Source organism: Myotis nattereri, assembly GCF_964212035.1.
Source record: "Myotis nattereri genome assembly, chromosome: X".
Classification (NCBI taxonomy): Eukaryota; Metazoa; Chordata; class Mammalia; order Chiroptera; family Vespertilionidae; genus Myotis; species Myotis nattereri.
The window spans coordinates 142,455,803-142,478,081 of record NC_138078.1 but is presented as its reverse complement, the minus strand read 5'-3'; the positions used below and the strand labels follow the sequence as shown (position 1 = coordinate 142,478,081).

Below are 22,279 nucleotides of genomic sequence, written 5' to 3'. Positions count from 1 at the left end.
ACTCATTTTAGGTTTTGTTTATTGTTTTCTTCCAAGTTCCTTTAAGTATAAAGGTAGATTGTTTACCAGTATTTGAGATTTTTTTTAAATTTCCTGAGGTTGGCCTGTAATGCTATGAAGTTCCTTCTTAGGACTGCTTTTCCTGTGTTCCATAGGTTTTAGGTTGTTGTTATTTCATTTTCATTTGTTTCATGTTATCTTTTACTACGGCCCGCTGCACGAAATTCATGCACTGGAGGGGGGGGTCCCTCAGCCCATCCTGCCCCCTCTCATGTACTGGGAGCCTCAGGGATGTCCTACTGATGGCTTAGGCCCGCTCCCTGCTCCCCTTGGGGAGCGGGCCTATGCCACAGTCTGGCCTCCCTTTGTGGGAGGCGACCGGGCTGATCAGGGGGAGGCACCAGCCCCATCACCACGCTGCTGCAGCCACTGCCAGTCACCGCAGCCACCTAGGTGTTTTCATCAACATGGACTCCAGTCCCGTCGCCATGAAAAAATGACAACTTTCTTTAGGCATTTTCAAGATGTGTCTTTCATATAATAATAATTTCTTTATTATTATTTTTTAATCCTCACCTGAGGATATGTTTCCATTGATTTTTAGAGAATGTGGAAGAGAAAGGGAAAGACAGAGAGAAACATCAAAGTGAGAGGAACACTTTGATTGGTTGCCACCTGCATGAGCCCTGACCTGGGCCCTGGCCAGGGAGGAGCCTGCAACCTAGGTACATGCCCTTGGTCAGAATTGAACCCAGGCCCTGCCATTGGCAGGCCGAGGCATTATCCACTGAGCCAAACCAGCTACGACAGGATATGACCTTTCTTAGCCCTCCAGTAGTAGACCATTTTTTTCTCCAGGAGTGTGGTAGAAAAACCCTAGATCACCTTTTTGGATTCTTATTACCCAAGTTACTAAGAATATTACCAGTGGCATACAGGGAGCTTAACCAATGAGCAGTCAGAAATGGTGTTTCCTCTGTAGTTCACACCAATCGCTGGCTCCACCCCTGCCCAAGCCAAGCTTTCGCCTGGGCAGGGGACCCCCAGCTCCCTCTGATCACTGGATCAGCCTCTACCCAGGCCTAAAGCCTTTGGCCGAGGCTTTAAGCCTGGGCAGGGGCCCCCAGCTCCCTCCAATTGCCAGCTCTGCCCCTGCCCAGGCCTAAAGCCTCTGGCCTAAGCTTTAGGCCTGGGCAGGGGCCCCCCTGCTCCCTCCCATCACCAGCTAAGCCCCTGCCCAGGCCTAAAGAGAGGCTGAGGCTTTAGGCCTGGGCAGGGGACCCCCAGCTTTTTCCGATTGCCAGCTCCACCCCTCGGCTCCACCTGGGTTAGGCCCTTCCTGCTCAGGGCCCACACGGGTCCTACCTCAGAGTGACCTGGGTGCCGATGATGTTCCCGGGACCCAGGCTGCTGGGGCCTATGTATGCAAATTAACCGCCATCTTTGTTGGGTTAATTTGCATACTCATCCGATTGGCTAGTGGGCATAGCGAAGTGACACCAATTTGCATTTTTCTCTTTTATTAGTGTAGATTTCTCCCTTGAGTTAATTTTTAACCCATTCATTGTTTAGTAATATGTTATTTAGCCTGCATGACTTTGTGTGTTTTTCAGTCTTTTTCTTATGGTTGATTTCTAGTTTCATACCATTCTTGTCAGAGAAGTCACTTGGTATGATTTCAATCTTCTTAAATTTATTGAGACTTTTTTGTGTCCTAATGTGGTCTATCCTAGAAAATATTCCATGTGCACTTGAAAAGAATGTATATTCTGCTTCTTTGAGGTGAAATGCTCTGAATATATCAATTAAATCCATCTGATCTAGTGCGTCATTTAAGGCAACTCTAGTCTGCTCTGCCCTCCCTCCAAAGAAGCCCAGGGTGAGTAGCTGTGAATGAAATTTTGTACATTTCCCTTTAAGAGGGGGCCTATGTCTCAAGTGGATTCCAACTTGCCTTGGTGGACATAAACCCCACTGCTCTTCACAGACAGCTGTGTATGGGCACCTCTTCTTGGCTCTGCTGCTCTGGTCTGAGGAGCTTGTCCTGGGGTTTAGGCTCCATGCTTCTCAAGGGGAACCCCCCCACCACAGATGAGACATCTTTCTGGAACCTCAGCTGTCACCTGCAGGAGCTGTAACAGCCCTTTTTGCCCTACATCCTTCTTACCAGTCATTTTTTTCCTTTTTAAATACATTTTTATTGATTTCAGAGAGGAAGGGAGAGGGAGAGAGAGAAACATCAATGATGAGAATCATTGACCGGCTGCCTCCTGCACACTCCACACTAGGGGATCGAGCCCGCAACCCGGGCATGTGCCCTTGGCTGGAATTGAACTCAGGACCCTTCACTCAGCAGGCCAATGCTCTATCCACTGAGCCAAACCAGCTAGGGCTTACCAGTCTTGATGTGGCTTCTTATGTAAATCCTTGGTTATAAGATTCCTCTTCAGCTAGAGTTCATGATAATTATTCTTTTATATATATATATATATATATATATATATATATATATATATATATATTTGATTTCACAGAGGAAGGGAGAGAGAGAGAGAAAGAAACATCAAAGATGAGATTCATTTATAGGCTGCCTCCTGCATACCCTCTCTACTGGGGATCAAGCCTGCAACCCAGGCACGTGCCCTTGACTGGAATCGAACCCGGGACCCTTCAGTCCACAGGCTGACGCTCTATCCTCTGAGCCAAACCAGGTAGGGCCAGGATGATTATTCCTTAATTTAGTTGTATTCCAGTGTGGTCCTGGGAGGAGGTGATGGTAGATTCCACTTACTCTGCTGCCATCTTGAAAGAACCATACTTTTATTTTTTCCTAGAGGCCTGATGCACGAAGATTTGTGCAAGAATGGGCCTTCCTTCCCCTGGCTGCCGGCACCACCTTCACTCTGGCCCAGAGCCGCCTTTCTGCCTTTGCTCCAGCCTGGAGCTGCCTTTCCACCTTCCCATGCTGCCCAGAGGCCCAGAGTGGCTGGGGGGGTGGTGTGGAATGCCTGTATTGCTGCACACACACCCCCAGCCCCCCGCAGCCACTTGGCACCTGTGTGTGTGTGGCTGCCCACAGGCTGGCCATCTTTGTTGGATTAACTTGCATACTCACTCCTGATTGGCTGTTGGGTGTTACGAAGGTATGGTCAATTTACATATTTGTCTCTTATTAGTGTAGATGGAAGACTATCCTGTTCCCCTAATTAACCGTAAGCTGCACATTTCCCTTCTGAAAATTGGTTTAAATCCGATTTTTAAAAGTTTTTAAAAGTTCATGAAGATATTTTTCCTGTATGGGAAAATGTAAAAAGAATCTACTTTTCAGCTCTGACAAAGCTTTCAAGATAATGAAAATCAAGCAGTATTATTGAGAAAGATAGATAACCCAAATAAAAGCAAATTCTCTATATATAACACCAATGAATCAAATCTCTGGACATCGGTAGGTGCCATTAGATGTGACCAGGGCTGTCCTTCTGCATGTGGTGTGCAGTCTTTGCATGAGGCCCTGGTATCAGAAGCCCTCTCACCTCGTGTGTGGTTCAATGCTGTTGCTGTTGTCTGAAATTCATCATTTTATAGCTGAGCTTCTGTTGTATAAGTGAAGTCTGATGGGAAAATGGAGCTTGTGTGTGAGCAAAGGAGATAGGCTGGTGTCAGCACACAGATGTGCGGGTCCAGGCCCATGGGCACGGAGGCAGCGGGCAGCATGACTGACATTCATGGGGCAGTGATGGGTAACATGGGGGCCCTGATGGGGTGACAGGGTGGGGCCTGAGCCAAGACTAGTGGTGGCAGGGATAGAAATGATATGAAATCCCTGACCCGTTAACCATCCATTTCTATTTACCCGTGAGCTGTTCTCCAACTTGGCCCAGAGTCAGCAGAACAGATTTATGTCCCCGTTTTTGTTCCCCATCTCGCTATGCTCTGACTTGTATTTACAGCTCTACTGAAACTAAGGTGAGACAAGTGACAAGCGAGGGCAAAAGAGGAAATGAGGACGATGTGGAGGCTCTGGCTGAAGTTGTCCTGCAAGTAGTGGTACCAGCGGGAGGTAATGAATCCAGAAAGAGGACTGGGCCTGGGAAGGGAGAAGATGAGTCAGTGGTGTTCTGCAATGGCTGCTGAAATGACCATGGAGGAGAAGCTGACCGACACATGGCAGAAAAGAAGGGGAGAGCAGGGAGAACTAGGATGATGCTCTGAATGAGGAGAGGGAAAGAGGCTGGACCTCTGGGAGAAGGATTTGCTTCTGCTGAGAGGGAGGTGAGGGTGGTGATGCGACCCCAGAGAGAGGGATGATGCAGTGATGCAGTGCTCAGAGGGGCAGAGCGGCCCATTCCCATCCCAAACCTCTCCCAGAGAGAAGCAGACCATAGGATCTGAGAAATACTTTATTTTTTCTTATTTTAAAGAGAGGAAGAGGGGAAGGGAGTAAGTGAGAGAAAAGGAGAGAAATCGATCTGTTGTTCACTGCATCCACGTGTTTGTTGGTTGATTCTTGTGCCTCAACTGGGGCTTGAGCCTGCAACGTATCTGGATGACACTGATCAAAGTGAGCTACCTGTCCAGGGTGAGAAGTACTTTAATTTAAAACTGCAACAAACAGCCCTGGCTGGTGTGGCTCAGTTGGTTGGAGCATCGTCCTGTATACCACAAGGTTGTGGGTTGGATTCCCATTCAGGGTACTTACCTAAGTTGTGGGTTTGATCCCAAGTTTGGGGCATGTCTGATCCCTGGTTGGGGCCCCGTACAGAAGGTAATCAATTGATGTTCTCTCTCACATCAGTGTTTCCCTCCTTCCCTCCCTCCCCTCTCTCTAAAATCAATAGGAATATCTTCAGGTGAGGATTAAAAAATAGTAAGATAAAAAATGAAACTGCAACAAATGGGACAAAAGATGTGCTAAACCTCAGGAAAGAGGGCACAGTGGGCCCATCTGATGAGAACTGGGCAAAGAGAACAGGGGAACCGTGTGGCTCTAAGTCCTGGGTTCAACAGGTAAAGCTGCTTCTGTGTGTGTGTGCGGGGGGGGGGGGGGTTACTGTGTAACACTGAGAAAGAGCAGAGTCAGGGAGGAGCCTCCAGCCAGGGCCAGACTCAGTCCTCCCAGACTGAGACTGTGGGGAGGGGGGATGGACCACTCACATCAAAACTGTTGGAATTTGTTGATAAGGCACTGCATGGTGACTGGAACAGAGAAAAGCATAGTCAGACACTCCAGGCACAGCGACACAGAACCCCTGACCCTTGTCCCCATGGGACGGGCCTAACCCTGCAACCTGAGCCCACTGTCTAAACCAGTCGGTTCCCAGACTGACCCTCCACCCCATCACTCGAGTAAAAGGTAGACATGTTTTCTAAATGGGAACACAGGTATGAGCAGTTCTCAAAATGTGGCATGTATCAGGATCATTCAGAACCGGTGAGGACATGTACACTCCCTGCCAAGCAGCAGTTAAAGAGAAAATAAATGTGGTCTCTCCAAATGAACAGAAATAAGAACAGCTCTAGCACTTGTTGGCAAAGTGGCAAAGTGTGACTCATATATTTCTCCATGGAGATGTGATAGAAAGATGAGAGAGAGAGAGAGAGAGAGAGAGAGAGAGAGAGAGAGAGAGAAGAAGAAGAAGAAGAAGAAGAAGAAGAAGAAGAAGAAGAAGAAGAAGAAAAGGAGGAGGAGGAGGAGGAGGAGGAGGAGGAGGAGGAGGAGGAGGAGGGAGAAGGAAGAGAAGAGAAGAGAAGAGAAGAGAAGAGAAGAGATGCACAGAAGGTTCCAAGTCCATGTCTGCCAGAGTCTCCTTCCCACAGGAACAGTGATCTCTGGGCAGCGCCCTACACTTCCAGCCCCATACCACCCCATGTTCTGCACTAGGATGCCCTGGTATTCCCCTGCCCAAGCCAGAGGTGGGTCATACCAAGTTGGTTTTGCAGTTCATCGATCTCCCTCTGGAGCACAGGACACTAACCCAGCAAGCAGGAGAGAAAGAAATTATTAGTGTATTCTTGCCTCCTTCCTCTGCTCACTCCCTCTCCAGCGCCTACCCCACATCCCAAAGCCCAGTGCCTAGACTGAAATAGGACCTTCAGTGGGAAGAAGGTAGCCTCCCTCCATAGTGGTGGGAGGGGGGACAATGTAAGTCTGTTTAATCTGGATGTAAACCTGCTGCCTAGACTACAGAGCATTACTTGAGGGCAGTCCTGTGCTCCAGGTAGTGGTTGCTTCTCTTCCTGCTGTCGTAGATGGAGAAGTGGCCCCTGGTTACCTGAAAGAGAACACAACATCCAGCTCCCAAGCCCAGGAGAGAGGCAGGAAGGGCCCAGCAGGAAGTATGGTAAGGCAGAATCTCCCTCTGTGGACAAGTTGCCTCTGCTCTGTCCAGCATTTGTGCCTTTCTCTCCAGAGTGACTTTCCTAGGAGCCATGGCTTCAGGCCAGCCCTAGTTACTCAGTTTCCCTGGGGAGAACTGTATGGGTAGGTAGAGAGGCCTGGGAGCCAGACCCGGGTCCTGAGAGGGAAAGAGCCAGAGTTTTCCCTCCAAATCCCCCTCCCCATAAGCCAAACCCTCTAGACTCAACCTGAGGGTGGGCGCACTCTGGACTTGGCTCCTTCTTGGGATATAGACAAAAGCTGTACATGTCCTGCAACTGGAAAGGTTTTGATCTTGTGGTCTCCACTGCTGTAGTCTCCAAAATGCACTGACAGGCGAGATGGCCTGTTTGCTGAAATCTGAAACACACATTTCTGACTGGTGAGGGTGTGTGTGTGTGTGTGTGTGTGTGTGTGTGTGTGTGTAGGAGCTGGGGTAAGGCAGGGAATAGTTGAGAAATAAAAACCTAACTTCAGCCCCCTCCTTCCCAGCCCCTCCCTCTTCAAGCTCCCTCCCATTCAGCCCCCTCCCTCCACGACCCTCCTTCCCAGCCCCGCCAACTCCATACCCCCTCTCTCCCAGCCCCGCCTTCAGCACACCCCTCCATTCCAGCCCCGCCTTCACCAGGCCCCTCCATTCCAGCCCCGCCTTCAGCACACCCCTCCATTCCAGCCCCGCCTTCACCAGGCCCCTCCATTTCAGCCCCGCCTTAGCCACGCCCCACAAGCCACGCCTTCACCATGCCCCTCCCTCCCAGCCATGCCTTAGCCACGCCCATCCCTCCAAGCCACGCCTTCACCATGCCCCTTCCCAGCCCCTCTCTGTTCAAAAACAGCATTGGACACATATTAAGCATTTGATCCTATTAAAATGGCCCCCAACTTGACATCCTACTGACAACCTCAAAGGATAGAAGGGCAGGTGAAAAGCTGTTTGTGTTACGGGTATAGATGGGGAAGGGAAAGGGGAAGATGGACTACTCACTTGGCCCTTAGGGGCAGCCTCTTTATTTAGGTTGGTATCCTCCTGGGCCACCAGTTCGGACTCCTTCGGCCTAATCATCACTGATTTCTTCCTGGAATTAGGCTTGGGCTGTTTGGATCCCATAGAGGCCAAGGAACAATTCTTAACAATCCCAAACACTGGAGGTGGAGGGCCAGAGATTGGAGGGAAGGTTGCTGGGGGACCTCCCGAGATACAGGCCTCGGAGTTTTTCCCCAGGACAATTTTTGAGACACAGCCAACTCGAGATTTCTTCTCCTGAGGCTCCTTCTTCCTAGGTGTGGATCGCCGCAGGAGACTAGGCCTTTCCGGTCTCTTCCCGCTGGCTATGCTTGGCACTTTCTTAGCTGATAACTTGTTGGGAGAAGAGAGAACCAATTCTCTAGCAGACTGCCTTTGTATGACTGCAGCTGATGTGCGACGAATGGAGGACAGATGGGCACCTGGCCCACCAACGACACGCTTTCTGGACGTTTTTCTAGAACCTTTCAAGCCACTGGACTTGGCTTGGCTTCCTCCTTTGAACAAAATGCTTACCCTCATTAGCTGTGCCTCAGGGAACTCATCCGATGACAGGTCAGAGGGCTCTGGGTCTGGGGATGGCGGGTTGGGTGAGGACGGCTCCTAGAGATCCACAGTGATACTCAGATTTATTTTAGTCACTCTCTTTTAGTTTTCAAGGCACCCCCACCACCCTCCATCCAGGCCACCCTCCGCCCGGGCTGCCATTATCCCTGCCACCCCATAGGGACCCCTTCAGCCAGGCCATCACCACCTCCAACATCCCAACACCCCCCCACACACACTCGGGGTGTTCTCCCCTCCCACTCCTTGGAAACCGCCACCCAGGAAGTCCTCGTTCCCACCATTGCCCGCACTATGGCCTGGGTCCAGATGCTCTCCGGAGTAGACACCTCATCATTAAGAGGGGAGCTCATGTGCAGAGATTTGACAGCCAGGCAGGAAAAGTCCTGCCTGTCACCGCCTCCAGACCTCGAAACCTTTGGGAGTGGTTGCGAAGCTCCGGAAACTGAAGAGCCCTTGGGCACATCTATACAGCCCACCAATCAGCATGCACAACATGGAGTCCTTTGAGGACTCCAACCAATGAGGGCCGAGGGTGGGACCCTGCGTTGCTGGGAGATCAGCCTTGGCCGCGGTGATTATTGGGGGAGGGGAGCTGAACGCCAGGTTCCGAAGCTCGAGCCCCGCCTCCTCGGGTGCCTCCTCCGGTGCCTCTGCTTCTGAGCCTCAGTTTCTCAACCCCAAACTTGAGGTAGCAAGTTTTAGTCCTCCTGGGCTTGTGAGGACTGAATATAGTGATGAATGGGAAGCATTCTAGGCCAGAAAAATAATCGCAAGCCTCTATTCCAAAGGAGACTAACTGCCTACTCGGCAAAGGGCCAGAGCAGCGGTTCTCAACCGTGGCTGCACATTAGAATCATCTGGGAATCTTTTGAAAATCCTGATTTCTGGGCCTCATCCTCCGGAAATTCTGTTTCTTTGTTATGGGGTGGGGCCACAACATTAGTAACAAATAATTTCCGGAGGATGAGGCCCAGAAATCAGGATTTTAAAAAGACTCTCAGGTGATTCTAATGTGCAGCCAAGGTTGACAACCACTGCGCCAGAGGATGCAAACAGGCAGTAGGCAGGGCTGGAAAGCTTTTCTGTGAAGGGTCATACAGGTGTCAAATATAATATAAATGGGATCACTTTAAAATGGAGCCTCCTTGCCTGTCTTTTGCCTCAAACCTTTAGAATGTTAAAACAGGGCAAAATTAGCTTTGGGCTGGGCCCAGGGCAACCTGATGTCCCAAAGAACTGTTTGCAAAGATAACAAGAAAACAGGTATTATGACTACTGGGCTGAAAAGTGAAAGCATCATTAAGCATAAACATCACTATGTTTTGTTATCCGCACCAATAGAAACGCCGCCTTTCTGTGGATGTAAGTGTCCCCCCGCCTTTCTCAGAAATACCCTCTCCCCTTGCCTCCTAATTGGAACACTGTTTGGGTTTCTGCCTGAATCAGAGCTTTCCTGAATAGCTCTTCTTTTGACCTCAAATAAATGTTACTTGCCTCTCACTTTGAAAGGCCTTTTATGTGTAGGTTAACACAGGAAAGCTGCCCTGGCCAGTATGTAGACCAATCTGCTCTAATACAATTTACTGGCCGGCTGCCTTCAGGCCAGAGGCCATAGTTTGTGGATCCCTGAGTTAAATCAAAAGGGAGAGAACGCCAATACTTGTCATTGATCATCAGGAGATGCAAACTAAAATGACAAATCATTTTTCCCTCATCAGACTTGCAAAACTTCCCAAGGTTGTGAGGAAATGGATGGTTTTGCACTACCGGTGGGCATGCATAGTGGGACAGGCAGTTGGCAAAGTAATCGGGCAGAATGTATGAAATTATACATCAAATTATACAACATTCACTAAAGCTCCTGGCACTCTTCTCTATGCTGTAGATACATATTAACTAAGCCCTGAAAGAGTCCTATGATTGAAGAATGTACTGTTATGTCCATGTATAGGTGAGGAAACAGCCACAGAGAGGGGCTGCTGCTTGCCCAGGGTCGTTTAGCTTGTGGATCATATCAGCAGAAGGGTTGGATCAAGGCCTTGGCTTGAACTGAAAGTATTACAGCTTCAAATGCCCATTCTGGCCCAGCGGAGAGGCTCAGTGGTTGAGCGTCGACCTATGAACTAAGAGCTCATGGTTCAATTCCTGATCAGGGCACATGCCTGGATTATGGGCTCAATCCCCAGTGTGGAGTGTGCAGGAGGCAGCCGATCAATGATTCTCTCTCATCACTGATGTTTCTGTCTCTCTCTCCCACTCCCTTCCTCTTTGAAATCGATAAAATCCTTTTTTTAAAATGCCCATCTATCTGTGACCCAGCACACCCATTGCCAATACATCTCCTAGAGATACACAGGTAAATGATGTGTATAAGGACACATGCGCAAGGACGCTGGTGATAGGAAAAATTAGGAACAATCTAAAGTCCCATCAGTAAGGAAATGGATGAATGCAATGGGGCATAGTCATCCAGTAGATTAAAATGCAGCCGTGATAGGAATGAACGAGGCTGTGTAACTAAGTAGATTTCAAACACATCCTTGGTACCGGCGTCTGGGGTTCTTGGGAACTCCCGTGATGGAAATCAAAAGAGCTCATCACACACACACACAAAGTACTCAGGCGAGAGGTTTATTACAAAGCTCATGTGCCAGTCGCAGGGAAACAGCTTCCGAAGGGAGGAAAGATGGCTGCTCCTCTCCGATCAAAAGCCAGGGGAATGGTTTTAAAGAAGTTGAGGTGGGAAAGATGACATCTCAGTGTGACATCTAAGTATGTAGAGGTGGGAGCTCTTAGGCGCTTGTGCAGTGAAACTACATGCTTCTTCATGCATTGCATGTCTCATTAGCATGTTAAATCTCCACCCAAGGGTGGGCTTTTTTTAGCATTTAGATGAGGGAGGGTTACCAAGAGGACAGTCTTTCTTGTTAGCTTGAATGTGTGAGTGAAGGGAACACAATTTCAGTCCACAGCTCCCAGGCAGCAGTGTCCTTCAGAATAGCAGCTAATTGGCTGTAAGAGGGGAAAGCATTGGGGCAATTAACGGGTTCCTGGCTTCCTGCCAGCTGGGCCTAGGGAGTAGCCTGCCTATCTCATTGTGGTGACTGGAAAGGAAGGCGAAAAATGAGACAGTAAGCTACAATTTGTAAATGAAAAATCCCCCTACAAGTCCTGTATGCTGTTTGTGGATACATATATGTAAACAAACATTTTTTTAATCCACACCTGAGGATATTTTCCCCATTGATTTTCAGACAGAGCGGGTGAGAGGAAAGGGAAGAGAGAGAGAGAGAGAGAGAGAGAGAGAGAGAGAGAGAGAGAGAGAGAGGCATTGATGTGAGGGACACACATCGATTGGTTGCTTCCCAAACGTGCCTCAACTGGGGTCAGAGATTGAACCTGCAACCAAGATACGCGCCCTTGACCGGGAATTGAACACGTCAGTCTTCCATCAGAGGGCCATCGCTCTAGTCTAGCCACCGAGTGAAACCAGCCAGGGCAGCAAACATATTTTTTAAAGTTATAGAAGGACACACACCAAACATCTAGCACTGGCTGGGAGACAACAAGGGGTGGAGTGGGGTGAAAATGCCAGTTGTTTGCCATATTTCCCCCTGAACCTACTGGTTCCTGGCTTCCCAGAGCAAGGTGCCCTGACATCAGAGGAGTGGCCCCTTCCTGGGTTTCTATAAGGCCTTCCAGTGTTAGAATTTCCCACCTCCAACAGCCCTTCACCCCTTGCATGCCTCCCTTCCTCTCTCTCCCATTCAAATGCCTCTGTCTTCCATTGCCTCTCCCTCGCACAACCTATTCTGGATTAATAGAAGCCTGGAGTGTATGAACACCTCTTGCCAAGGAGAACTTGTCTGTCTGATTTCCCTGAGCCTGCACCTAGAAGCCTACCCTACACCTAGAAGGTTACGCAGCAGGGCAGATTGAGTGCACCGTACATTTGCACTCTCCCATCTCAGGCAGGCCCTCAAGACCCTGCTCTTCTCTGGTTAACTCCATCTCCCAGCCTCCTAAATATTTTTTAAAATGTATTTTTATTGATTTCAAAGAGGAAGGGAGAGTGAGAGAGAGAGATGGAGATAAAAACATCAACAATGAGAGAATCATGGATCGGCTACCTCCTGCCCACCCCACATTGGGGATCGAGCCCACAACCCGGGCATGTGCCCTGCCCGGGAATCAAACCCTGACCTCCTGGTTCATAGGTCAATGCTCAATCACTGAGCCACACTGGCTGGGCCCTAATGATTTTGATGTCAGACAATTTAAAAGGGATAATGAAGGATATAGCAAAGTCTTGTATACCCAGCACCCACCTTAGAAACATTACCAATCAAATTGAAGACTCTCATTGATCCCATTCCCTCCCTCCTTCTCTCCCCAAACAGAGAGAATCCCAAGGGCTGTTTCATACCTCCTGCTTTCCCTTCATCCCCAGGATTCTGCTGCCTTCTCCTTGCCTCCCTCAGCAGACGACCTTGCTCTTCACTTTCCAGAGAAAAGCAAGAGTAGTGGACTCGCCCATCTTCCTGGTACCCAACACTTGCCCCGGGTGTCCTGTCCCACCTCTCTGCCCTCCCTCCCATCACCAGCAGGCCTGTGCTTTTCCACCCAAAGCCCATCTGTCCCCTTGTCTTTGGCCCCATCTCCTGATGCCCTCAGTACTGGCTACCCTTCCCTGTCCTGTTCATCTGGGTTCTTCCCATTTTCTCTCTCCTTTAAAGCAAAGGTGGTTTTATAATATTTACTTTAGAACTGACATGTGCACAAGGTAAAAACAGAATTCACATAATGCACAATGGTATACAATAAAAAGTAAGTCTCCCTGGCAACCGATCAATGATTCTCCCTCATCATGGATGTTTCTATCTTTCTCTCCCTCTCCCTTCCTCTCTGAAATCAATAAGACATATATTTTTAAAAATATCCCTCTTAAACTTAACTTCTAATCCTCCTCCCTAGATCATTAACGAGATTTTTATATATCCTTCCAAAGCAATTACATGCAGATAGAAGCATGTAGGAACAGATATCCTTGTTTTGTTTTGCAGCAGAAAAAGCTTAGCAGACTGTATTCACTGTGCTGCACCTTGCTTTTTACACAATATACCTTAGAGATTGTCCTATAACATCACATGTAGATCTAATGGATTATTATTTTTTAAATATGTCTTTTATTTATGTCAGAGCAGAAGGGAGGAGAGCGAGAGAAACATCAATGATGATAGAGAATCATTGATCAGCTGCCTCCTGCACGCCCCCCACTGGGGATTGAGCCTGCAGCCGGGGCATGTGCCCTGACCAGCATTTGAACCGTGGCCTCCTGGTTCATAGGTTGACACTCAACTGCTGAGCCATGCTGGCCAGATGATCTAATGAATTATTTATCACATCTATTCCACCAAGGACACACTGCCTGCCATTTCTGCATGGAAAGGGCCCAGTATCTTCAAGCAACAGTGTTTCACCAGAGGCTCAGCATTGGTCCCTGTTTGCTGGCAAGTTGGACATCCAGAGACAGCAGTAGATGGTTCAGCCTTGGTAGGTGGGAGTATTTACTCTTGAGCCGCCATTTGGGCTTCCGGGAACACTGATGCATGGGCCCACCAGGACAGTTTGGGATTGCTCATGACAAAGGATGGCTAATATGAACTAGCCAAGTCAACTTGTCTTGGTGGATGCTTTCGGCTCAGTAGTGGCTCATGATTCAAGAATCTTCATACTTCATGCCCACTACTAGCTATCCATCCACAAGCCTCCCCTCCAGACCTCTTCCTGGTCCTGAATATTCCAGTCCTTTCTCTTCAGGTTCCTAACCAAATGACCAAGACATTGGGCTCTATCTATCTATCTATCTATCTATCTATCTATCTATCATCTATCTATCTATCTAAATGTATGTGTTAATATAATATCCTAATATATAAAAAAACCTGGGTCATAAGGACTGGTCATGACAGAGGCTGGACCAACCCGGAAATCAGTCCTGCAGTCAGCGACTCAGCACTGACTGCTTCCACTGCAGGCTGGGTGCCCACGCACTGACTGCTGAGGGGGCTGTGAATCAGGGCCAGAGAGAGGCCTGAAGAGAGAAGCAGGGACTGATCCCTTGCCTCTGTGGCAACTTTTGATCAGCACTTGCCTCTCTCTTTCTCCCCCAGTCTGGCCAGCAGCCCCACCTCCATTTTTCTCCAGGCCTACACCGGAGCTGCTGATCAGCCCCGCCTTTCTGATCAGGCCCCGTTGATAGGCCCAGAGATGCTGACTGGCATAGAAACTGACCAATCAGAACCAAATCTGGGTCAACTGTGAGGAGCCAATGGCTGCCTAGGAGGCAGAGCTTTGATGCTGACTGACATAGAAACTGACCAATCAGAACCAAATTGGCCAGCAGAGGAAGGCAGTTGGGGACAAGATCAGGCTGGCAGGGGAGGGCCATTGGGGGCAGATCAGGCCAGCAGAGGAGTGCAGTTTGGGGCAACCAGGAAAGCAAGGGGAGGGCAGTTAGGGACAAGATCAGGCTGGCAGGGGAGGGCAGTTGGGGGCAATCAAGCAGGCAGGCAGAGGCAGTTAGGGGAGATTAGGCAGGCAGGCAGAGGGGTTAGGGGCAATCAGGCAGGCAGGCAGAGGCAGTTAGGGGCAATCAGGCAGGCAGGCAGGTGAGTGATTAGGAGCCAGTGGTCCCAGATTGCAAGAGGGATGTCCAACTGCCAGTTTAGGCCCAATCCCCCAAGGGTTCCCCAATTGGAGAGGGTGCAGGCTGGGCTAAGGGAACCCCGCTCCATGCACGAATTTTGTACACCAGGCCACTAGTCTACAATAATAAAAATGTAATATGCTAATTAGACTGGGTGGTCAAACAGCAGAACGAACATCCAGATGACCAGCTGGGGCTGTGAGGGCCAAGCACCTTGCACGAATTTCATGCATCAGGCCTCTAGTTAATATATAACATATTATATATATACTAGAGGCCCGGTGTACGAAATTTGTGCATGGAAAGGGGCGGTCCCTCAGCCCAGCCTGCACCCTCTTGCAATCCAGGACCACTGGCTCCTAACCGCTCACCTGCCTGCCTGCCTGATTGCCCCTAACCACTCTGCCTGCCTGCCTCATCACCCCTAACCACTCGCCTGTGTGCCTGATCTCCCCTAACCCCTCTGCCTGCCTGATCGCCCCTAACCACTCACCTGACTGCCTGATAGCCCCTAACTGCTTGCCTGCTTGCCTGCCTGATCGCCCCTAACCACCTCTGCCTCACCCCTCGCCCCCGTGGCTTCATCTGGAAGAATGTCCGAAATGACGTCTGGAAGGTCGTTCAGCTGCTTGCTCTAATTAGCATATTATGCTTTCATTATTATAAATACATATACAGATATCTGTGTTTTATTTATATATGTACCTGTAATATATATTACAGAGTTGCTATAACATATTACCACAAACTGGGTGGCTTGAAACAACAGAAGTTCATCCTCTCCTATTTCTGGAAGTCTGAAATCAAGGTGCCTGCAGGGCCATGCTCCCTCCAGAAACTCTGGGGAGGACTCTTGCTTGCTCCTTCCAACTTCTGGTGGCCCTAGAGGTCCCCGGGCTTGTAGCTGAATAACTTGAATCTCTGCCTCCACCTTCACATGGCTTCTCTGTGTCTGTGGCTTCTCCTCTTCTATCTCTTATAAGGACACTTACTGGATTTAGGGCCCACCTGCCTAATCCAGGATGATCCCATCTCAACCTCTTTACTTGAATTACATTGGCAAAGACATTTTTGTCAGGGGGAGCTATCATTCAACTGAGATAGGTAGCTAGATAGATAGGTATTCCCACCCAGAGCCACTTCTCCTTCCCCACAAAGTGGATAATGAGGTGTACCACCCATAGTTCTGTCCTTTAGGAAGATCTTCCCTTCCCACTGTTTCTTTTTGTTTAAAATATTTTTTATTGATTTCAGAGAGGAAGGGAGAGGGAGAGAAACATCAATGATGAGAGAGAATCATTGATCAAGGACCAACACTGGAGATTGAGCCTGCAACCTGGGCATGTGCCATGACCGGGAATCAAACTGACCTTCTGATTCATAGATTGGCGCTCATCCACTGAGCCACACCAGCCAGGCCCCACTCTTTCTTAAGGATCACCCGGGGTGTGACTAGAATGCAGCTGCCATCTGCTCTGTGCTTGTACCCAGTCACTGAGCCAAAGTTTGGATGTTTTCCTCCTCCTTCAGGTGGTCATACTTGATTGTCTTTGATTCATTGTCTTGATCAAGGTGGGCAGAGTGCAGTTTCATGGTTTCTACCTTCCCCACTGTGATAGCTCTCCTAATGTTGGGAAGGGTGCAGGGGAAAGCCCCTTACGTGTGCAGTGGGAGTCTGCTAAAAGTGGAGATTGATATGTTGTTCCTGTGTGGGTATTTTCAGAACCATCAGGCTTGATGACCCTCCCAGCGCTCTCAGAGCAGTGCATGCAGAGGGCAAAGCCCCTTCCAGCTGAGAGCCAGCTCCCCAACTAAATGGGCCACCCAAATGTTTGCTGTTTGCAGCTATCAGAACTGCCCTCTGAAAGTTTGTGCCAATTTATATGCCCTGAATGGTATTTCCCCAAACTCTCACCAACACTGTAGAATATAAAAGTTTTTTTTCATTTTTGTTGATAAGATTAATGAAAGGCAATGTTTTTGTTGTTGCTTAAGTGTGAATGTTTAATTTTTCTTTCCTGAATTGCATGTTTGTGTCCTTTGGCCATTTTCTTTTCTTGTTTTAAATTTCTTTATTGATTAAGGTGTTACATATGTGTCTTCGTCCCCCAACCCCCCCTCACTCATGCCCTCACGCCCCTGTTGTCTGTGTCCATTGGTTAGGCTTATATGCACACATATAAGTCCTTTGGTTGATCTCTCCTCCTTACCCCCACCCTCCCCTACCTTCCCTCTGAGGTTTGACAGCCTGATCGATGCTTCTGTGTCTCTGGACCTGTTTTTGTTCATCAGTTTATGTTGTTCATTATATTCCATAAATGAGTGAGATCACGTGATATTTATCTTTCTCTGACTGGCTTATTTCACTTAGCATAATGCTCTCCAGTTCCATCCATGCTGTTGCAAATATTGACTTTCTTTCTTAATGACTTGCAAGAGATTTTATATATGAAGACTATTGAGGATTTCTGTTATGTATGTTGCAAGCCTTGCTCCTCGTGTGTAACTTGCATTTTATTTTTATTTGAGATGCATGTGACATGCTGCAGTTTTGTATTTTGCTTGCCATCAAATCTCTGTTCTCGCACAATTTCTTCCATTATTCAGTTGCTTTGCAAAAACGTTTCCCATTTTAGAAGTGTCAATCACAAATGTAAAGTTGCCAGGGTGGCTAAAACCCTGGTGCTGTTGTGTGATCGAGGAATCAGGACTTGGCCCCACAAGTTATTCTCCTGAAAGCAACTTTCACATCCTTATTTCTCATGGTGTAGGCGAGGGGACTTAGCATGGGAGTCACCGCTGCATAAACTATAGAGACACTTTTGCATCCATCTTGAGACCATTTGGTCTAGGGTCTCATATAAATATATATTAATGTCCTAAAGTAAGTGGTGAACATGACCAGGTGAGAGCCACATGTAGAAAAGGAATCTTAAGACATCCCTGAGAATACAAAGAGATAAGGATGAAAGCGAAAGGCACTGGCATTGAAATGACAGCGCACACCATCATCATAACCTCTAGGGAAATGGTGTTGAAACAGAACAATTTAAAGATGGCTTGACCTTCACAGGAGAAGTGATTGACAGAATTATGCCTGCAGAAACTTATGGGGAAGAGCAGAATGGGCATAGCAGTTAGCAGAAAGGCTGTCACCCATACAAACAACGCCATTAAAAGGCATACTTGAGCCCTAGCTGGTTTGGTTCAGTGGATAGAGCATTGGCCTAGGAACCGAAGGGTCCCGGGTTCTATTCTGGTCAAGGGCATGTACCTCAGTTGCAGGCTCCTCCCCCTTCTGGGCTCTGGTCAGGGTGCATGTAGGAGGCAACCAATCCATGTGTTTCTCTCACATCGATATTTCTTTCTGTCTTTCCCTCTTTCTTCCACTCCCTCTAAAAAAAAAAAAAATCAATGGAAAACTACCCTCGGGTGAGGATAAAAAAAAAAGGCATACTTGAGAAGGCATGACCTGGTTGTACCTAAGTGGGTCTGAGATAGTCTCAAATCTGTCATAAGCCATAATGGCAAGAAGGAAACACTCAGCCAGTGCCAAGAAGGCTTGGATGGTGAGCTGGCAAAACAAGAACTGTAAGAGATGGTGGGAAAGTTCTGCAGAGAGTTCGCCATGGTCAGTGGCACAGCACTGGTGGAAAAGAGGAGATCCAATAAAGACAAGTTATGGAGCTGAGAATTGACTCCTATCAGGAAAATGATCGTGCAGTTTCCTCCCAAAGTTACTATGTAGAGAAACATCAGTGCCCAGAAGAGAACACTCTGGGATGTGGGGTGTTTGGACAGTCCCACAAGAATGAATTCATTCACTTTGGCGTGGTTTGTAATTTCCTGGTAATTCATTTTCTCTGTCCTCAACTCCAGGTGGGAGAGAAAGCAAACCAATCAGATCCTTGTCCACAAGGAATGCATTGATTATACCATCGGGTTGATTAAACTGTGCCAGCCCTTGACACACGCTCATCTCTGAGGTTTTCAGCCTTTGAGCCACCAGCAGCTTCAGCAGCCCACCCTCATCCCTGCATTCCTCTGCTGGAAAATAAAAAGGTAGTCCTCTAGCAAAAAGGATTAGAACTCCTGGACTTGTGTGAACACAATATTTGAGGAAGAGAGAGCAGAGGATCCACCAAGCCTCCTGACCAAGCCTCCTATGAGATTTCCCTTCAAGCTAAATGGGACCTGACCACAGGTGGAAAGCAACTGCCTCGTCATTCAAGGGCAGAAGGATGACAGTGTGGTGGCACAGGAAAAGGTCCTTGGGACAATTTTGTTTTACCCACTTAAGCTCACTACTCAAGATCTTGTGCCCCTTCTCACCCAGAGGCTGGGTCTGAAAGACCTGCAATGGTTTTCTCCCACATCTTCAACCAGCAAATTATTACTCTTCAAGGTAGAGAAGAAAGAAAGTGAAGGTTGGAAGGTCAGGGGGTATCCAAGGGAGGGACCCTAAGGACTACCTTGCTGGGTGCCTCTTTGTTCCTTTCTGATTCTCAGGGGCCTGTGAACAGGTGGGTGGGACTAGCAGGCCTGGCCAGTGCTGTCTGGTCTTGGTTGCAAGTATTCTCTTTGGTTGGCAATGTCTAGACTGACCTCCCTTGCACTAGAACAGGGGTGGGCAAACTTTTTGACTCGAGGGCCACAATGGGTTCTTAAACTGGACCGGAGGCCGGAACAAAAGCATGGATGGAGTGTTTGTGTGAACTAATATAAATTCAAAGTAAACATCATTACATAAAAGGGTACGGTCTTTTTTTTTTTTTTTTTTAGTTTTATTCATTTCAAATGGGCCGGATCCAGCCCGCGGGCCCTAGTTTGCCCACGGCTGCACTAGAATGATGAGATCTGAGATCTTGGTGTGACTACTGGCATGTATCTGATTCTCATGTCTGTGCTTTTGACTGTGCTCCTAACTACTGTACTGTAATTTATAATCAATAAATCTCCAGATGTGCACCTCCATCTGGGCATTTGCCATCACCTTAAATATCACTTCACCAATGTCAAGCTCATTCATATGCCCTACTCCCCTCTCAGTCAATGCCATTTTCAACTTTGCTATTTATTAGTGTCTGGCACATAGTAGGTGCTCACCAAATGTTAGCTCCCTTCTGTAACTTACCCTCCATATCTCATCAGTCAAAAATCCCCGTTAATATGTCCATTTAATTGAATAAGCATTTACGGACACCTGTTGTGGAATGGGCACTGAGAAGAATATTCCTTTACAATATCTCTCATATCTATCCATTCTTCTTTATTCTGATGTTTTTAGAGTCCAGGAATTTATCACCTTACACCAAGATTTACTACTAACAACCTCCCGGACACAGTCTCTGCCCTCAAGGGGTTCCCTATCTGATGGGAGTGACAGAAACGGAAGCAGGCTAGTTATTATAATACACTTTGATCTGTAGTATATTGGGGGAGGTTCAAGGTCTTACAAAACACCCAGGAAGGGTGCTTTTGACTATGATTTTTCCCAATTCTGATCAGGAAAGAAGTGACATCTCAGCAAAGACATTAAGAATGAGTGAGAACTAGCCAGTCAGTTCCTTCTACAGCAAGTCAGAGATGAGGAGGGAAGAGAGCAGAGACAAAGGCCAATACATCAGTCTCTGCTGACCATCCATGGATTGAGAAAATCTGACCATCTCAAGTTCGGATGAGGAGGGGTAGACAGAGGGAGGCACCAAAGTTGAAAGAGCTAACTCTGTTCATAACTGGCTCAACTCAGTTACCACAGACAGATGCATGTGGTTAGAGCAGATCTTCTCTACATCGGGTCTATGGACCAGCAGTATCAGCATCTTCTGGGACTTGGTAGAGTTTCAGACTCTCGCGTCTCACCCCAGGCCTACTGAGTCAGAAACTCTGAGGGTAGAGCCTAGAATTTGGGGAGTAGAGACGTGCACGGGGGGCGGCGGGGGGGAGGTGGTTCTGGTGCCTCTAAAGTTTGAGAACCACTGGCTTCACGTACAGCTTGCTCATTTCCTGGTGGCTTTCAACTTTTGTTCAGAAGCAAAAATGAGAGAAGAAACAGACATAGACAACTTTTCAGATGTTTAATAATTGTAAGGTCCCAAAGTCAGAATGAGAGAGAAGAGTATTCGCCTGAGTCCTAGAGAAACCAGCCTGCCCCCTACCCCTCTTCTGTACCCAAGTCTTCAGACAGCCAGGTCTTGTAAAGGAAATGAGCCCTCCTTGCTGTTCCGCAGGGCTGTTAAGCCACATTTCTGTCATGTGACTCCAGCTTTTCACATTTCTCAGTTTCATTTCCCACATGAAGCTTTCATGCTTTCATGGCATTAGATTCTAAAAATACTGAGATGTCCTAGAAGCAGTTTCCATCTTTGCTCCTTGGATCCAGCAGTGAGGAACTCACAGATGGGGAGAGGGGAGGGAATTCACTTTCCTGTGAGGCACTATGGAATGGACTGTCATATCTATTTGCTGTGCTCCACTCTCAGAGGGGACAAGTGAGAGGGCTGAAGGCCAGGCCCAAGGTTCTATCCGCAACCTCACTAGACTTCAAGTAGTTTTGTCACTTCCCTCCAAGAGTTTTGTGAAACTATGTCGCACGCACACACACACACACACACACACACACATTTTTAAGCTAGCATTTGAAATTTTTTATAAGTTTAGATAGTTGTAAAGCTTTTATTTCTGGCTTACTGTAAATATTCACAATTTTAAATATCTCTGCCTGCATTTTCCTTGAGAAAGCTTTATTTACCCTCCGCGGTGTGCGCACATGGACTTGAAGAACAGGCACTAAGACCACACAATCTTTCAAAAGGCACTGATGGGGCTTGTTTCACAGCGAGCTCCTGGGGAAGATGGTGCTGCCATGTCGTAAGGCACAAAACAGGCTAGTTATTTTGGAAGGTGGTCACTTCTTTTCTTTTAATATATTTTTATTGATTTCAGAGAGGAAGGGGGAGGGAAAGAGAGAAACATCAATGATGAGAGAGAATCATTGACTGGCTGCCTCCTGCACGCCCCACACTGGGGTTTGAGCCCACAACCCGGGCATGTGCTCTGACTGGGAAGCGAACTGTGACCTCCTGGTTCATAGGTTGACACTGAGCCACACCGGCCGGGCTAGCTGGTCACTTCTTATTGCCATCAGGCCAACTTCAACCTTATGCAGTTGTGGCTCTGTGAGCACACTGAATCTTCTGTTGTGGGGACTCCATCTGGAGGACTAAAGAAAGTAGCCTCTTCACTCAAACATGTCCTGTATCATTGAGACATTTGGCAACATCATCCCCAAGGAAAAGATCCTGATATGTTCCATGAGAACTCCATAGGTGGCATGTATTTCTAAAAGTGGCATCCCAGCCCCGCAGGCATAGGATGGAATCATGACTAAATTGTATCTGTGAGAGGGGCTGAGCAGCTGGCTCAAATCAGCCAGGCTTCTCCCAGCTCAGTAGCCAGGCCTCCTTGCCTACCGGGGCCCACATTCTCAGTGATGGTGGCGGAGAAAATGAAAAAGAGGACCCTTCCTGCTCTCACTTTGAGCCAAATTTTGTTTTCTTGAGATTAAAAATGCTTTGGTATGAACATAATGGTATTTTTGTAG

General features: G+C 47.9%; 1 pseudogene across 1 annotated transcript; it reads right to left on the bottom strand.

Moving 5' to 3' along the window:
* Window positions 1–17,380: 17,380 nt before the first annotated feature.
* LOC308512082 (olfactory receptor 13H1-like) lies at window positions 17,381–18,534 on the bottom strand (annotated as a pseudogene). The gene is made up of 2 exons: window positions 18,134–18,534; window positions 17,381–17,862 (listed from the first exon to the last, which is right to left on the bottom strand). The product of its transcript is annotated as an olfactory receptor 13H1-like (transcript).
* Window positions 18,535–22,279: the final 3,745 nt, after the last annotated feature.